The sequence below is a fragment of the Ambystoma mexicanum genome, chromosome 4p, assembly GCF_040938575.1.
Source record: "Ambystoma mexicanum isolate Mex_15411 chromosome 4p, UKY_AmexF1_1, whole genome shotgun sequence".
NCBI lineage: Eukaryota > Metazoa > Chordata > Amphibia > Caudata > Ambystomatidae > Ambystoma > Ambystoma mexicanum.
This window is the reverse complement of record NC_090927.1, coordinates 1,253,130,447-1,253,147,532: the sequence shown is the minus strand read 5'-3', so window position 1 is coordinate 1,253,147,532 and position 17,086 is coordinate 1,253,130,447. Positions and strand designations below refer to the sequence as shown.

At 47.3% G+C, this 17,086-nt stretch overlaps 1 protein-coding gene across 1 annotated transcript in view; it reads left to right on the top strand.

The window, feature by feature from the left end:
* PSEN2 (presenilin 2) overlaps positions 1-17,086 on the top strand; it is a 609,714-nt gene that overhangs the window by 203,675 nt on the left and 388,953 nt on the right. The gene's annotated exons all lie outside the window — the stretch shown is intronic.

The window sequence follows — 17,086 nt, the reverse complement described above, 5'->3', positions numbered from 1 at the left end:
TGGCGGGCTTGCACGGAGCATCAGCGACCTGTGCCATCTTGGCTCGGGCTCTCGAGCATCCCCCACCCAAATTCGAATAAGAACACGTGGCTAAAAAAATTACATGTTATTAAGAAACAAGATTGATGGTGTTTCACTTGCCATAACGCCACAGATTGGCAAACCCATGAAAACTAATATGACTAGTGATGGTTTGTTGAAGGAGTCTACTACGTTGACGGTTCCCAAATACTTGTCGCAGATTAAAAGTTTTTTTTATTTTAAATATGTTTTATTGGTTTTAACATATTCCAAACAACATGTCACAGAACAACATCAACGTCTGTTACATTTAACATTTTGGCATCTTACTCTAATTCTCTCCCCATCCGCCATCCCCACCCACACCCCCTCCGCCATCCCCACCCACACCCCCTCCGGTTGCATAAAGCACTCATGTGGTATTTACCAATAGTGGAAAAGAAGTAAGCCATACAACGTCACTATCCGACCTAATTCGCCTCCCCTCCTTCTGTGACTTCTGCCCCAAACAAAGAATGCAACAAGGTCTCCCATGCAGCAATGTTCGCCGTGGCCTCGCCTTGACTGCCCCATACCGCCCTCTTCCATGCCGCTGTTTCCGCCATCGCCCACCACTACAGGTCCTGCCACCAGTCTTGCACTGAAATTGGGTCTGTGAGCCCCATTGCCACCAAAGCTCTATCCCACATCTTCACCCCTAGGGACACTACGTGTGGCCGCCAGCCTCCCCATTGTTTACTAATCCACACCAATTCTTTCAAGTAAGTAATAGCGCAACCCTATATGCTGCAGCATCAACATGTTCGGGGTAGGGTTGTCTGCCAACCAATCCACTACAAACTGCAACGGCCTGCCACATAGTATAGCTCAAACCACGAGACGTTGATGCCACCCTCGGCATGCGGCCTATGCACTAGTGCTAACACTATTCTATTACTGCCGTTTTGCCACAGGAACCCTCTACAAATGCTGTCCAAAGTTTTAAAAGAAATATCTAGGTATATAAAACAGGATATTTACAAAGCAGTGCAGCAACCTGGGCAGCACTACCATCTTCACAAGCGAAAAAACACTAAACACACCTAGTTAGATCTTAATTTCTAGTTAAGTGCGGGGGAGAAGAAACCATCCTTGGCATCTAGGTTGAAAAGCAGTACAAACAAAAGAAGGGTTCCCTGTTTCTCAAATGTATTTTTGTTAAAGAGGGGGTTATTATATTAGTAATTCAAATGACAGTTCCATGTTTCACAAGATCAAAGTATTTATTGTACAATTGGCCCAACGCGCTTCGAGTTTTGACTCTTCATCAGGGTCAAGGAGTTTTTCAATTATTTCTACAAAAAAAAATGTGAAAAAATGACCTTGATTAGACTCCTGTTTGGCACTGAAGTCAATGCATTTAAAGTGAATTGTCAACATTTGCAAATGTACTCTTTGTGCAATAAATACTTTGATCTTGTGAAACATACAACCGTCATTTGAATTACTAATGCAATAACCCTCTGAAAAAAAATTACATTTGAGAAACTTAATTTCCATTCAAAAGGGGTAACAAGCCAGGATAGCTACCCTACCCATAGGTGTGCTTATTTAGGCATTGTATACCTCGCATAACATTTTTTTCTGACATCTTCAGGTCATAGATAGTGTGCAGGGGACGGGAGTTCCCTAACAAGGAACCCTTCTTTTGCTAGCACTACCATCTTCAGCAGAGCTACCCTTCCCATCAGTGAAAGGGGCAGTCTAGCCCAAAACTTCATGGAACTCTGAACACCCTCCAAGGTCCTCAACGTGTTCTGTGCGTGCTCCACCGCAGGGTCATGATGCACGTTGACTCCAGATACCTAAACGTGGTCGTTTCCCATCGTAGAGCTAGCGCAGCCAACGCCCCAGCATCTAACCTGCACAGTCCCGCCAGGGGAAAAAGGCAGATTTATCCATGCTAATTGTGATCCCTGACCGTTCCATAAAGAGTACTATTGCCTCCAGTAATAATTCTAAATTATCAGGATTTTGAATATACAGCAGTGTTTCGTCCGCATACAGAGATATTGGATGTCTCGTCCTATCTATTTCAATGCCTGCCTCCGTGTTTTCCGCCCTGAGATACTGGGCAATGGGTTCCATGGCTAGGACATAGAGCAGTGGCGACAACGGGCAACCCTGTCTTGTCCCCTTCTCCAGTTCCCATGCCTCCAAAATATGTTTCCCCGTTTTGACCCTAGCAATCGGTCCAGTATAAACCAGCTGCACCCACTTGATGTATGCCTGCCCAAACCCAAATCTGCGCAAAGTTGCATAAAGCCAGTCCCATCTGACAGAATCGAACGCCTTAACGGCATCTAAAGTGGCTATGGCACACAGCGTATCGAAGGATGCTGTGCTGTTTATCACATGATGCAATCGTCCCACGTTCCAGGACATGCTGCAACCTGGTATGTAGGCCATTTGGTCAGGCAATACCAATTATGTATTGCTTTTTTCATACGATTTGCAAGTATTGATGTAAATATCTTTCTGTCTTGATTGAGCATTGACAGGGGCCTATAAGAGCTACACTCTTCAGGAGGCTTGCGTGGCTTAAGGAGTGGTATGATAATGGATTCCCTCTTGCTCGGCAGGAGAACCCCGCCTCATAGGAGTCATTAAAGGTACTAAGCAAGCGGGGGGCCAATTCCTGGGCATATTCCTTATAGAACTCACTAGGGAGATCACCTGATCCCAGTTTCTTTCCCGTTGGCAAGGTCACAATCGTGCTCTGTATGTCTTCTAGGGAGATGAGTGCATCTAAGCTATCTTGTGCCTCCTGGCTCAGCACTGGAAGTACTAGCTGATCAAGTACATGCTCTATATGGGCCCTTGGTATCCGGGATCTCTCCTGATAAAGGTCCTAATAAAATTCCAAAAACGCTTCATTGACACCCTTCTGGGTATGGCACAGATCTTTGTCTCGTGTATATAGAGTTTATGGGCACTTGTTTATCCTCCTCCTTATACAGCCATGCCAGCAGACGGCCTGGTTTATCTCCCTCTACATGTTGCCTCTCAGTATATCATGCAAAACTGTTTACCCAACCGCTCCCAGCAGTCCATGCACTTTTGTTTTAGTGTAAAGATCTTTGCATTCTTGTCCAGCAGCTGCTCTTGGGATTGTTCTAATTGCCTCAAGCTTTCCTCAGCGGAGGACAGATCCCTACTTATGCTTTCTTGGACCCCGGTTGATCCTGCTATGGCCGTTCTTCTAATCACTACCTTCAGCGCCTCACAAAAGGTCCTTGCACTAGGGACACTTCCCTTGTTATGCAAAACATAATCTGTGATACAGTCTTTTATGAAATCCTGTTAGGGGGGGGTCCTGCAGTGACTCGCCACGTAGGGATTGATGGTCTAGGGGGCACATACTGCCATTACAGACTGAGCGATGCATGATGAGGGGCCTAGTTCACATGCTATAAAAAAGAAACTATTATCGTGTGCACCGCATGTGGTGCAGAGTGGTACAAGTAACGCCATGGTGTCTGTGTAGAGCTCTCCAGGCGTCCACCAGGACAAAGGAGTCTAAAAGTGTTTGCAAGGTCCTAGCTGGCGGAGCCGGTCTAATATATTTTGCATCTGATCTGTCCAGGAGAGAGTTTAGCGTACAGTTAAAGTTCCCCCCCCCCACCCTCACCTCCTATATTATGTCACTATCCCATAAAAGGTCCTAACCTGGGATATAGGGTTTGGAAGAACTTAGCCCCCGTGTGAGGGCATGCATATTGACCAGGCATGTGTCCACCTGTTCAAGAAGGCCTTGTACCACCACCATCATGTCCTCAGTATCCATTTTAACATGGGCGCGATCCATATCCAAACTCCCTGTGCATAAGGCGAATATGTGTAGAACCCAAAACCCGCCCCCCCCCCATTTCTTTGTTAGCAATATTTGCTTCTCAGCCGTTAGCCATGCTGCAAGAAACGCATCTATGTCCACTTTGCACTTTGCATCTCCTGATTTGCGAGTAGACCCTGTTCCTCTACACATAGGCATTCAAAGCACTCACATTCCATGTGAGGATATTCACAGATCCAGCCATTGGCTTTTCTCCCCCCTTTGCCCGGCTTATCCTCCCCCCTCAGGTCGCCCATCACAGCTTCCTTCTTATGAGGTATTCCAAACAAGGGTGATACTCTGCTCATCTTCATTAGCTTGCGTGTAGGCAAACCCCTCCCCAAAAGAACTGTATCCCAACACCCCCAACAAACAAATGGCCAGCAGCGTTCCCGTTGCTCAGGTATGTCTGCTTCTCGCGTTCGCCCCAAGCCGCCTGCTTGAGGTTAGTGCACAGCGGATAGGCACAAAAACAAGTGCCCCTCGGAAAAAAAAGAACTCAGGGGAATGGGGAAATCGGGGGGCTAGTGGGGGAAGTGGGTGGCGGCAGCAGCCACGAGTACTATGGTCCTTATGATGTATGTTGTCAAAGCCCCGCCATGTACAAAAGAGGTACCTAGACAGCAAGCGCAAACAGTGTGGTGCAACAAGAATCCCACTTCTAGCCAGAGATCCACTGCCATAGGGTGTCCCCCAAGCATCAGTGTACCAGGAGCACTGTGTCTTGCCTCGAACCAGTCCGGCTACCCTAGACGCTCCTGGACACTGGTTGCGTAGAGCTCCCCTTTTGTTCTTCAGCAATGTCTCCCTCTTTACCACCAGGGCATATCTTCTCCCTGTCCATCCATGCCTTCACTTCCTCTTGGAGATCAAAGAACCAAGTCTTGTCTTTATGTATGATTTGAGTCGTGCAGGGTAAATCCACATATATTTCAGGCCTGCCTCACAGAGCCTTGGTTTGACCGCTGCGAATTGCGCTCTGTTTTTCTGGACTTGGAAGGTATAATCGGGATGAACCGCCAAGTCTGCCGAGGCCCTGGAATATGCCAATGTTTTCTCCCGATCCTTGTAATTCAGGACCTTTGCGATGATCGGCCTCGGCGGTGCACCTGGTGGGAGGGGGGCGTCTGGTCAGTGCCCAGTGCCCGGTCTGCCCTCTCAATTGTGAAACCCTGCGTGAGGTTTCCAGGCCCACTCTCCTGAAGTAGCATATTCTCAATATACGATGTAGGGTCAGCACCCTCCTTCCCCCTCCGCCAGACCTACTATGCGTATATTATTCCTCCTGGCGCGCCCTTCTGCTTCTTCCACTCTGTTTTCCAGGAGGCTGTCCTTCTGTTGTAGAATGTGGACATCCGCCCGCGTTGCGTGGAGCACTCCTGTGTTTTCCTTCGATTAGGTCTCCAGGGTGGAAGTATGCTCCGCCAAGTTTCGCACATCCTAGCGCAACAGGCCATCATCTTCTTGCACCGCTGCAATCTGCATGCCCAGAGAGGCCTTGAAGTCTGCTATTGCCTGCATCACCTGGTTGTGCAGCTCCATAGACTTGCACCCCTTCCCTGCGCTGGTTGCATATCGCTGCCAGGGAACTGTTGCTTGGCCTTGGCAAAGCCGTCAAACGTGTTTTGGCTTGGTTTCAGCTTAGCTGACTTGGGAGGCATCGAGCCTGCTGAATTCCAGGTGCACGACCTCAGCTTCTTTTCACCCGCAGCCCCAGCTTTGGCTACCTGGGTGTGGATATCTGTGCATTAGTTGTGACTGAGCACTATCAGGGGGTCTTCATGTGTGTGGCTGTTGTAGGGGTTCGACTGTCCCCAATGTCACTGTCCCCTATGCTTGAGTGGCCTGAGAGCCTGTGCCTTCCTTAGCACCCAACACAGGCTATGCACACTTGGGTTTATTAGCTTGGTCTTATCTTGGCCCTGCGCCAAGTATGGCACCTATCCCAAGCCTGTTACTGTGACATGGAAGGTCAACAAGATGGTGCTACCTGTGCTGCTAGTATCACAAATGGTCTGCTGCTTATGTGCAGCCCCACATTACATGGGGAGTTCAAGGACTGGATTTAATTTACACCATGCAGCCCAATTCCTCGTGCTCAATGTGCCCATCCATTGTTAACCTGTGGATTTCCCATAATCCGAGGATCCACAGTGCTGTCTTTCTTGTTGCCTCAGTACTGTCTTTCTTGTTGCCTCCTGTGGCTCAAATTCCTTTGTTTGGGGCATGCCTACTGTCCTCTATGGCATGAGGATTTCAGAGCCCAATCGGAATGTCAATGTTTCACCCACTGTCCCGGGTCTCTGCAATTCAAGGCCCGCACTCCGTCCTCTGTATGCGAGGGTACCGGAGCGCGCACAGAGCAGCAATGTTTCACCCTGTGGCCTGGGTCTCCTCTTCCCGGATTCTCCTCTGGAATCCCTCGGTAATTATCCATGTTCCGGGGCTTATATCATCCATGCCCCTATCACCACTGCGTGGCCTGGTCCAGCCCGTGTGTGACCCTGATCTTCCTCCAAGGGGGTCAGGGCCTCCAAGGATATAGCCCTCACTTGCCTGCTCTTCGGTGTGGGGTCCCCGGTGCCCCCAATGATGCAGGCTTGCTCCTCTCCTTTGCCGATCCAGACACTCCAGCAGCCTAAAGGTCATCCACCTCTGCACATGAATCTCATCTGCTCCCTCAGCGACCGTCTTCTCCTAGACCCTGCTCCAGCTTCGCGCATGCGTCTCAAGCACTGCCCATCTTCACAGCCTCTGTGTCTTTTCCGCTCTCACTTGCTCACTGCGGCCGCCCTGTTTAACAAAGGCACCGCCGACAGACCACACTGTCTCGCCACACTGCCCTCTTCGAATCACTGTACCTCTCCATATCACATAGCTGGGAACTTCTGTGGTATTCCCCCACGTTTCCACCAATTTACCACAGCGTTCCTGCAGTAGCACTTGCCATACAGCCGGATCGTCTCAGGATCAGACGGAGCGGTCCGTTCAGGCGACCTACTGCATTGGCTGCAAGCCACACCCCCCCACAGATGAAGTATGTGTTCCTCTTTATTTAAATATTATTCCACTTGCAAGACATTGCATTTTTTTTGTTTATTGCTTTTATTAATTTTTAAGAAATGTACAATTAATGAGCAAACAAGTACTACATAACCTTAGTAACAGGTGGGATGGGGAGGAGAAAAAGGAGGGCATGGATCAGCATATCAATCCTAGTTCATTGTTCTTATATTTTTCAAAGCGTGTATCAGTTGGACCATAGTATGCATATTGTACAACATAAATGCACATATTAATTTGCATATATCACAGCAGCAGGAACGTTTTCCACTTGCATAGTGTTACTGAGCAGCAGTTAACGTATGTGATACATGGATCTCAGACTGTTTTAAATTTGTTTAATGTGTCAAACTGCAGGCACTATCTCCTCCATAGCCCATGTATGCCAGAGCCTAGACCACCACATATGTAAGAAAGTAGCCTTTGTCGACTTCCAATTGTGTGCAATTACGAAATGTGCGGCTATTAGCATCTTCTTGGCCACTTTTGGAGCAATGCCACCATGTATGCGCCATGGTTCAGACACCCCTGCACCCTCCAACAATGCAAAGAAGCATCAGGATACATCTTCTGAAGTCTATCAGGGGTCAAATACCATTGATATATTATCTTATATGTATTGTCTATAATGGTAGGAAGATTCAGGATTTGGCTGGCCGTTTCCATATGTGTTTCCATGATGCCTGTAGTTAAACAATTCTTTTATATGCCAATTGCAGTGCGATCTTCAGCACTACAAACATAGCTACCCAGCCCCCCCGCGTCCTATCATGGACTGATCACTCAGCTATTTACTTCTCCATACCACTGAGCACAGTGGTTGGCGGCCAAGGCCCCCCGCGACCAACACCAACCACCTCCCCTCGTTCCACTATGGAATAAAGTCGGAATCACCCCACATCAAGCAAACCTCCCCCTTCAACTCTCTCCCTACACTTTCCCTCCAGGAAGGACCTCCAGTGATCATAATCTTCGACCGCTGGCTTTCAAACACCCTTGTACCCCTCACTCCACCCATACCCAGGTGGTTCACTGCCAACTTCAAATCACTAAAAACCCTCAAGCACCGTCTGGAATGGACCTGGAGAACCAACCTTACGGCCCAGAACAAAACCGCCCTAGCAAGAACATCCGGAGCATGACTGGAAATCAGAAAAAAACAAGAAAACATTATATGGGAACAGAATCCTAAATGCTCGAAACCCGAGCAAAGAACTGCATAGTCCCCGGCCTGCAAGATTTCCCCCCCCCCTTCCCCGTCTTCCAAGCCCTATGTGACACCTTATTACACTTCCACAATATCGCTATTGACAGACACTCTGCCATCATTTCTAAATTGGAACACATGCCTCTACCCGCCTACAGGCTGACCTTAGTAAAAAAAAAAAACCCTCAATACAAACCTTTGACTCTTTGTCTCCCATTTCACACCACGAGTCCCACTCGCTCGTAGCCGAAAGCAGCCATTCCGGCTCCCCTGAGGACCCCTGCCCGTCCCCCACACTCCTCAAAAACATCCTAGCCTCAACCTGTACAGGAAGTATCGCACACTCAATCCTCAACCACTAACTCGCATCAGGATCCTTCCCGTAAGCCCTAAAAACCTCATACATCAAACCCATCCTTAAAAAGCCGATACTCTATCCGCTCCTACACCCAGAACTACCGTCCAATCTCCAACACACGCTTCATCGCTAAAGACATGGACCGCACAGCATACAAGCAGCTTGCTCTATTCACTGAAGCCAACAACCTCCTAGACCCTGCGCAATCGGACTTCAGGCTGCTCAGAAGAACAGAATCCTCCCTAGTCTCCATCCGGGACGACCTCAAAAGAACAGCTGACGCAGAAGGCTGCGCTGTACTCGTCCTCCTTGGCTTCTCCGCAGCCTTCGATACCATTGATCACAGTATCCTACTAGACAGGCTACAAACAGTAGAAATCAAAAACGCAGCCCTCCCATGGATTTCCTTTCATCTCAAATCGCTTACAAATCATGCACCCCCACCTGTTCAGCCCCACCTCACGACCAGTAAGAAAAGGGGTCCCCCCTTTTATCGGGAAGATAGCACTGGGGCAACGTGCTCGCCTTGGCAGCAAGATGACATGGAGCAACACGGGTTCGATCTCCGGGTCCGCGCTTGGAAACCTCTGGGTTTTAAGAGCGTTATAAATAACCTATCATATCACAAGGAGCATCCCTAGCCCCCCCAATCTTCAACCTCTACCTACAACCCCTGCCTGCAATCATCCGCTCCCACAATCTTACTTGCTACAACTACGCAGACTACACCCAGATCACCCTTAAAATCCCAAAATCTCAAAGCTCTGACAGTCCGGACTTGTCATCATGCCTCTCGGATATTGACCACTGGATGACGACCAACCACCTCATCCTCAACCTTGGGAAAACTGAAATCCTAGTCTTTGGTAAAACAGCACTCCCCCCCACCCCCTCCGATTCCGTGGCCTCAATCCCTAGGACCCACGCCGGCAACTACAATCTTGGTAAAAAACCTCAGATGCACATTGGACACGTACCCATCTCTCGCCCAACACACCACCTCCGTATCTAAAACCTGTTTCTTCCATCTACGGATTCTCAGACGTATTTTCCCTTACCTCACCTATCCTCACCGCTTGTTGGCCATCAACTCCATCATCCTGTCCCACTTAGACTACGCAAACTGCCTCTATTTAGACACACTAGCTTTTCAACTAAGGAAACAGCAAAGAATCCAAAACGATGCAGCACGCCTGCGCATTAATCTACCTCCAGGAGAACACATCAGCCCTACACTAAAAGTCCTCCATTGGCTACCAATTGGTATACACACTACTTTTAAAGCCATGTACATAACCCACCGGGCCATCCACAACACCGGTCCGCAATGTCTTCAGGAGAAAAACCTGCACTATCAGCCCCCAAGTAGTCTCAGATCTACATAGCACATCGCCTAGTGGTCCCACTTCACAACTCCTCCAGGCTGGGCGGATCCTCGTTCTCCGTCCAAGCACCGATCATCTGGAGCTCCCTACCACTACACATTTGCAATACTGAAAATCACCAGAAATTCAGAGATGCCTTCAAAACTCAACATCCCCTTGTACCACTCCCCCTCTCAAAACGATATTGCTAAACCCAAACACAACATTCCTATCCACCAATTACAGCACGGATGCCGGCTGCATTCTCAGCAGATCACCATGACAAAATATCACCCCCCCCCACCTCATGCACAACAACACTCCTACCCATCAATGCTGCAGGGAAGCCGACAGCATTTGCTGAGGTACACCGCAATAAACCTTACTCCTCCAAAGAAAAAACAATACTTCTACCCACTAAATATCTCACAAATGCAGGCAGCTTTCGTAAAGGCACTCCACAACACACTTTCGCCCTCCCTCTCCCCCCATCGTCTCCCTCATCCCCCACACTCTTCCCCCCTCCGGGACTGGCCCCCTGCTCAGACTTTCGCTCCTAAGAGACAATGAAAAATGAGACCATGCATCCACAATGGATAAAGAAAAAGAAAGCTGCAACCGAACTACCTCAAAGCATACAGTATGTATACCTTACACCACATCTGTGGACACAAGCCGCAGGCACGGCCATCCATCCTGCACCATAGTATGCAGCTATGGCTATGCCATTACAGTCTAGCAGCGGACATGGCCGTCGACACTGAAACCCCGGACGTACCTCAACACCTCTGCCACTAACATACAGCGATTACCAACAAAAATTAAATTTGGTATAGCTGCGCACACAGAATCTTTAGCAATAGCACACTCTATCCTAAAACATCAACAGCGCCCACCCACGTGCCTGACCTCTGGGCTGATTCCTGGAGCCTAGCAAGCCACCGTGTCCTAAGCCGGCAAAAATACACATTGACTGCGGTCACAGAGGGCGTTCCAAACACAAATCGCATTGAGGCCATACAAATGGGGAAAGAGCTCCATATACATTATAAATACAATGTGCATTGGAGACTTTACACATTGATTGAAAGATCCCAGTATCTCAAAGGTTGCTAAATCCCTTATTCCTCACTTCGTAATATGTGTCTGGGATACACAATGATGCAGTTGTCTATAACACAATCTGTTTCCTGCACAGATAATGCTGCCTTACACTGTTTTCATGTATGTGGAACACCCTCCTCAAATAGCTGAGCCAGTGTGTTCAGGCCACCCTCTCTCCACTTAACAAAAGCCTGCCCATCCATCCCCTGTGTGAAACCAAGGTTATAGTAGGAAAGATTGCAGTTTCTGACTGCAGTATCCCAATAAAAGAGTTTATCCTGATTTGAGGCGCACACAAATTGGTTTGGCAGGTCGTCTTTAGGAGATGGCCATGGCAAACGGTGTAGGGGGCCATCGAGATCAAGCTACTCCTCTACTAGCACTTATTAAGCTGATGATATCTGCACTGCTATCAAATATTTCTAAATATCTGGCATGGCTATCGCCCGTGTTGTCTAGAGCATACAAAAACAGTTCTCAATATTCTGGGTGTTTTACCAAGCCAAATAAAATCACATTTTTGCCAGTATTTTTTTTATTGCTTCTTGACATTGTATTTTGGTATTCAAACTTTGATTAGATCAGCTTCCACTGAGTCTGTTTGTGCATGATGTTGTGGTTTTTGTCTGGAGTCTTTTAGCCACTCGGCGTGGTTGTGAGCTCTACGAAGATGGAGACTGCTTTCTTTTACTATGTGGTTGTTATAAATCTATCAGACAGAGAAGGGTATAGCTTCTCCTTAGAACTAGAAACACCACTAGTTACAGAAGCAGACAGAGACCTGCTAGGTTTAGATACAGTCTGGGTTCCATATACTGAGCACTTTTGTGTCAGTAGCGCTAGAGATTAGAGACTAGCATATCCAGACTTAATGAGAGCTACCTAGCAGTAATGTTAAAGGATATTTATGCCGTGCACTATCACCACCGGAGTGGTCCCATGGTGCTCTGGCAGCTCTGAAAAAGGGAAGGGGGGTGAGTTAGTGGGGATAAGCTGGAAAAATGCAAGAGAGCAGTGATGTGCTGTTGGCAGCCTCAGCCCGGTGGGTCCGTTGGCTGGGCTTGGGGTGTTTTACGGTCGGTAGTCGTTGTGTGCTTTTGTGATTTGTTTTGTTGTTGCAGTGTGAAGTTTGTGCGGATTGTTGAATTTTAGGATTGTGGTTGTGTTTGGTTAGAGTTTGAGAAGTGTATGCAAACAAACATTTAATTGATATACAAAAGCTAGTTATATTCAGGTAAGTAAATACTATTTAGACTAACAAACACAAAAAGAACACTTCAGTAATACTTTTTCAGGTAAGTAAACCAATATTAGTAGAATGAACACAGTTCAATGATAAATCAATTCACTTCTTACAGTCACTAAGACAGTTTTCTGTTGTAAGGAAACATCAATATACTACTTTATAATACTTTTCAATGATTCGAATACTTTAGAACTCTTTCCCTAACTCGTTAAAAGTTTTTCTGTCAGTTGAAGAGGGGTGCAAAGTGATGTGCGGCAGCAGAAAAGGCATCGTTCCCCAGGATACTTCAATTACCTTCAAGTAGAATGCTTTAGTGGAATAAAAAAAAGTTATCGGGGACCTTGTAAAGGACTCCCTATAGGCGCACAAACTTTATACCTGGGCAATGGGTAAACCGCTAACCACCTGTTACAGCACTACAATAACACAGGAGCAACAATTTGGCTTGGGTTAAGTACTACCTTGATCCCCACAGTACCTTATGAGTATTGAAGATGCAGCTGGATTCTTTCCTATGCAGCTGCAGTGGACCCAGTCTCCTGTTCCTTGGTTGTGGTGATGAAAGGAAGGACTCTGGAAGGATGTTGCAGCAGCAGTTGCGAGAAAGGAACCTCAGCAAGGAAGTCTTCTGACTCAGTCGGTCTGCAGTTTGGTGTCTTTTTACAAGCTCCAACAGTGACCGGTTATCACCCGGCCAATCTGCCTCGATTCTGCAGTCCTGCACTCTGGTGAGGGGACTTTGAGGAGGGGGAGCTGGTCTCTGAGGTCCAACTGGAGCTCACCAAAGTTCTGGGAGGATTCGTTCACTGGAAGACTATGCACTGCAATTGGGTCCGAGGTCCCCGGGTATTCGCGGTTTGCACGTCAAGAGATGACTCGTTCGGCAGGTCGTCTTATGGCTAGCTGGTCGCACCATCAAAAGGGAAGGAGTCCTCTTCGGAGCTCCTCTTGAAAACTGGGTCAGGACAGCAGTGGTCTCTTCGCGGTTACTGTAAGGGTCTGCTGGAGTCTCTGGTCGTCTTCTGCTTCAGATCTTCTGTTCCAGAGGTCAACTTGCCTTCTTACTCCGGAACCTCACCTTTTATCAGGATGTCACATTCATCCTATGCAAACTCTCCCTGCAGTTTACAGAAAGGTTCCATTAGACACATCAGCAGACAAAAGGATAGAAGAGTTTCCAGATCCTCCCATGCTTCCTGTCCTCGAAGACACACTGAAGTCTCGGCGGCTTACACAAAGGGTTCCCGCCGAAAACAAAATTAGCATAAAGACTAATTCCTCCCAGAATGGCGAAAGAAGTGCCAAGAAAGAACCACCACACGAGAAAAGGCAAGAAAAAAAAGAAGCCACCAATTTGGAACATGGGTGACTCTCCTGTACAAAACCGCAGCTGTGTGTACAGCATGCAGTGGAATATTGCACAAAGGTCGGTGGTAGAACAAGTCCACTGCCACCAGCCAAAACTATAGGGTTGTGACTGTAACTCAAAAGTTACAGGAGCAGAGAGGAAGGGAATACCCGGTATCCCCTCTGCACTCCACATAAGGTAATGTGTGTTGAGGGGATATCCAGTATAAAGCATGTTTTCTTGGGCATGGTTTCAACATGCCCAGGCACACAATGAAACCCTTGCACTGCTGGAAAGGCTAAAAGGCCACTGTTGGACCCAAGAAAATACCCAGGTTCTTAAAAACAAACACACGCGCACGCCTGGGTGCTCCTAGATACTGGCTGTGAAGTCAATTTGGCACAGTAGGTTTATTTGTGCAATGTTTTGTAAAAGAGTTGAGAACAACGCAAGTTCACATTTCTGACATATATTCCCACCTGAATGTTGCTATTCAGGGCTCGTAAAAGTCTCCTAGCCCACTAGCATTGGCGAGTAGTTTTTATGAAGGGCGAGTATCATTGCCTATCGGGAGGATAGCTCAGGGGCAACGTGCTCCCCTTGGAAGTAAGACGACATGGAGCACCACAAGTTCGATCCCGGGTCTGCGCTTTGTAACCTCTGGGTATTAAGCGTGTTATAAATAACATATCATACTCAAGCTTATTTTTCATTTACTGCTAACACACTGTTTGCAGTAAATGGCAAATAGAAGTCACCTTGGGGCAAGTGCATTTCTCTTAGGTCGAGTATGTAAACTAAGAAACTCGCCTTGAAGGTCTAGTGGGTATTTAAGAATTTGCAAGGCCTGTATTAAGAGGTTTTCCCTGCATTCAAGCTGCCAGATCCACATCTCTCTTGCCGGATTCCGTTTCGGGGCACAGTTCAAGTTCATCCTCTTAAATAGGCCTGGCCGAGGAGCTCCCTCAGTGCAGATTTGGGTGCACTGGTGTTCACGATGTTGGCTTCTAACATAAAAGCTTCCCTGTCCGCTCCTCAGCCCTATGAGTTAGCCTTATTGTAACAGAGCTGTACAAGGAACTCGGCATGCTCGTAGCCTTATTGTGGCAGTTTAGGCTTAATAACAACTTTACAGAAGGGTGCCAGCCTGTCCCCCTCCCATGTTTGTTGCACATCCACCTCTGCCTTTCACAGTCAACAAAGCTTGTGCATAGGGAGCTCAGGCTATTTTCTCGTTATAGATGGCTATGAAGAGCTACATTTTGATATCCTACTTCGTGTGGGTAACATTTCAAAATTGCAAGCTACATGTCAGGCCTACAAATTAACTTGTGCCCTCCGTTTGTCATATACACACAACACCATTTTGTTTCTCACCAAAGGTCAATTATCACTAGCCAGTGTCGAGTGCAAACATTGAGGCCTGCTACTGCCAAGTGAGGTTCCACTCTGTCCAAGTGAAATAAAGGTCTAGCATAAAACTCTAATAACCTTTCTGACATTTAGTTGCCAGGCGTTTTCAATCTGAATGGACCAGTTTGAACACTGTTACCTTAACGACAACATTCACCTTTGTACACAGTCTATACTTAAATATGCCACTCTTGGGTCAGGCTAGGTGGTCACATAATCTGGGCTCTGACCTAAGGTACAACATGTAGAGGTGCCAGGGAAAACAAGCCAGACTTCAAGGATTTCCCAGGCACACACTCGATCCCCTCAAGCATCCAACATTGCACTGCAAATTATTGAAACCTGCTTCTTTAGAACATCGAAGCTTCCTCCATTTTGAGATCTATGGTGCACCCAACAGGACTGACATGCACCCATGCATTAATCGCCCACTACCACATCGTCATCCCATTCTTTAATCCAGCAGTCTTAATAAGGATACCCCTAGTACCCTAGATACCCCTAACACTGTACACCAATCCAAACACTGTACACCAATCCAGACATGCCTATGCGCTCCATTACAACTACTATGGTGTATGGCAAAGTGTAAAAGCATATTGATATAACACTAATGCAGCACAAAGTTCAAAAAAGAAAATGTGTCAGGTAGCATAGAAAATAAAACAAGAATTGGTAAAAGGTCAGCGTTTTGGTTTCCGCAGTCTTTCATGACACTGGTGTATAGGCGCGTTTATAAATGACACATCATATCAGGTTTCATTTATAGCCATGATTTGGCAGGCTCAAGGCCCAGTCACCAGGTGACTTATTACATGATCAGTTATCCTCTGTTGGCTGATTAAATACTTCTAAAGGTTTTATATCACCAACTCAGGGTTGAAGCCTGCAGCTTAAACAGTCTGCTATGGAGCACCAGAAAATGCTTTTGATCACCTTACCATCCAGCATTGCATTATCGATGTTAAACATGCCTTCAGGGCACTACTACTCATGGGAGGTAAAGTATGTCCAAAAGAATAGTGGAACTCCTAGCCCTAAAAATCAAGTTGCTATAGGCCACAAAGACGCACCAAACGTTCAGCACTTGCAAAATCTACTAGTCCACCATCATTGGCAAGGAGATTCCATGAAGGGAGTGTACCACTTGCATGGTACTCTACCTTGCAGGGGGGAGCATGTGGAGTTTTGAAACTTATTTGCCATTTACTACAAACTGTTTGCAGTAAATGGCAAATAAAGGCTTCACTGTACATGGCCGGACCTTTGCTCAGCTCTGCACCAATTTCATAGAAAGCACCGGGAAATACTTTGTCACCCATCACCATAGGGCGAATCTCCTTCCCCTAGGTCGAGTATGCAAACCAAGGAATTCACCCTGCAGGCATAGTGGAATACCTAAGAATGTGAAGGCCTCCAAACCACTCTGGATACAGACCATGTCTAGGCAGGCATATACTTCTCGATTACCATCATTTGCAGCTAGATGAGAACATTGTGTGGTACCAAGTCTCAGCACCAGTTTACTAGCCATGCCCATGAAAAGAGGGCACCTACAGTTATGTAAATGTTCTAGATATAACAGATGTGTGGAAGATTTAATAGTGAGAATGTCCTCCATTTACTGCTGTGTCAGATTTAGGAGTCTATCCATCTACCGTTGTGATGGACAAGGTACTTTCTTACCTGGTAACGTTCTTTCGATGGGATGTTCCTCCAACACATTCCACATCCACGACAGCAACCACCACAGCTGTGCTGCCTTGGAAAATCCCTCGGCGTAGGCGTCCCGCGCCAACACGCCGTCCCCGAGGGCCTCCGCCGAGGGTCGACGCCACCGGATGCCAAATCCAGGACGCACGGCGCTCGCAGCCCCAGCTGTAGTCCTTTCCCAGAACATGTGGCACCAATCTCCTGCCAGTATGACTGCAGAAAGCCTTGTGGAATATGTCAGAGGAACATCCAATCGAAAGAACGTTACCAGGTAAGAAAGTAACTTGTTCTTCAAGGGGATTGTGTCCTCTGACGTATTCCACATCTATGACAGACTCGCAAAGCAGTAACCAATGTCTGGAGGCGGGAAAACTAATT